The sequence below is a fragment of the Chrysochloris asiatica genome, unplaced genomic scaffold, assembly GCF_000296735.1.
Source record: "Chrysochloris asiatica unplaced genomic scaffold, ChrAsi1.0 scaffold00076, whole genome shotgun sequence".
NCBI lineage: Eukaryota > Metazoa > Chordata > Mammalia > Afrosoricida > Chrysochloridae > Chrysochloris > Chrysochloris asiatica.
In genome coordinates this window covers 5,272,704-5,275,047 of record NW_006408594.1, presented here as the reverse complement: position 1 = coordinate 5,275,047, position 2,344 = coordinate 5,272,704, and positions in this window count along the sequence as shown.

Below are 2,344 nucleotides of genomic sequence, written 5' to 3'. Positions count from 1 at the left end.
ACACAGTGTGGCTCTTTTGGCATATTGTTGTTGTTAGGTGCCATAGAGTCAGAACTGACTCATAGCGACCCCATGCACAGCAGAACGAAACAATGTCCGATCCTGGGCCAACCTCACTACCGCTGGCACACTTGACACCATCAATGATGCCACCTGGCTGATCCATCTCGTTGGGGGTCTTCTTCTTTTTTTCCTGACCCTCCATCTTACCCAGCATGACATCCTTTTCCAGTGACTGTTCCCTCCTGACAATATGTCCAAAGTACGAAAGATGAAGCTTAGCCATCCTGGCCTCCAAGGAGCACTCTGGCTGGTATATAGCAGGCAATATATATGGGTAAGCAGAAGGTAACTTCATGGAATCCCCAGTAAGACAGAGATACAGTACAAACAAATCTACAGTGAAGTAAGGGCACATTATGTCCCTGCTAGTCAGCCACACCCACCACACTCACTACGTACTGCTCCATTCAGTGAATGAGTGCCACTTCTACACCACTGAGTCAATGACAGACAGTGGACACCACCTGCTTTAGCTCACCCTCAACTGCTCTACACGACCAACAAACAGAGACCACCCATTATACAGGGACAGGTCAGAGTGACCTAGTGTTGCAAACTAGTGGCCCAGAGAAACATGCTCACCCTGCCCAACTGGATATAATGAAACACACACACACACAAAAAAAACACCTAGGGTGAAATTAACCAACATGCAATCAACAAATAAATACAATACCATGCAAATACCACAATGCCTTGGGAATAGCACACAACTTCAAATCAAACAAAGAAACAAGACATGATGGCACAAGCAACTGACCAAAATAAAGCACTAGGAAACTTGTGAGAAAGAAATGCTAATGGAACTACCTGATAAAGAATTAAAAAGACTTCTATATAGGACCATTCAAGAAATTAAGGAAACTACAAACAAAATCAAGGAAAATACAGTTAATACTTTAAATAAATTTAGTACAGAGGTTAAAGAACTAAATGAAAAATAGACGGACAATTGATGCTATACAAAAACAACTAGAAATCCAGAAGATTAACATTAAAATTTCAGAAATAGATAACACATTGGAAGGATGAAGACAGAGTTGAATCAGTGGAAGACTAGATCAGTGAATTAGAGGACAAATCTCTTGACACCAATTTGTTTTAGGAAAAATGAGGAAAAAAAAAAAAAAGAAAAATAAAGAAAGCCTAAGAATTATCAACTATCAAAAGGAGGATTTTACATCTGATCGGAATTCCAGAAATAGAAGTGGAAAACAAAATCTCCCAACAAAAAGCAACCCACAAAGACACAAAAGGATTGTCAAACATTTTGGTGGCAGAAAATTTCCCTAAATGAAAGACAAGACCCTATCCATCCAAGAATCTGAAAGACCTCATGCAAGATGATGTTATTGCTGTGTGTTGTTGAGTCTGTTCTGACTCATAGTGATTCTGTATAGGGTTTCCAAGACAGGCTTGTGAGTTTGAACTACCAACAATGTAGATAGTAGTCCAGTGCTTATCCTGTAACACCATATCGGGATTTCCAAACAGGATATACACCAAAAGAAGTCATCAAGGCATATCATAATCAAACTTTCCAGAAGCAAAGACAGAAAAAATCCTGAGAGCAACTCAGGGAAAATGAAATGTTATCTACAGAGGGTAATCAAGATGATTAAGCTCTCATTTCTCACCAGAAACCATGCAGGCAAGAAGGCAATGAATAACATATAAAATCTCAAGAGAAAAAAAATTAATTGCCACCCAGGAATTATATATCCAGAAAAACTTCCCCTTAAATACAATGATAAAATTAGGATATTTTTGATAAACAGAAATTAAGGGGATTTATAAAAAGAAGATTAAGGTTACAGGAAATACTAAAGGAAGTCCTTTGGACAAAGAACCACAATACCAGACCTGAGATTAGAACACATGACAACATCATCAGAAAGTAAACTCAGATAATGAATTTTCAAAAATAAATTAATCTTCAAAAACTGCAACTAGGGAACCAGAAACATTAATTTGTGAATGATGAAAACTATAAAGCAAAAAGTGAGAATAAATGGTATAATGACATAACTTTGAAATGGAGATGAAATCAAGATAAATTCTGGAACATATACACAAAAAAAATTCATGATAACCACAAAGGAAATTAATAAATCTTGTAACCTAAATTTTAAAAAGAAAATAATATGGACTTAGTAAGCACAGTATCAATAGCAACAATGGAAATTAGAAGAAAATCTGCACAGAAAAAAATACATAGCAAAAAAATCATTGGCACAATAAAGAAAGAAAAACTCACAAAAGAGTGACAGCAGTAAATTTA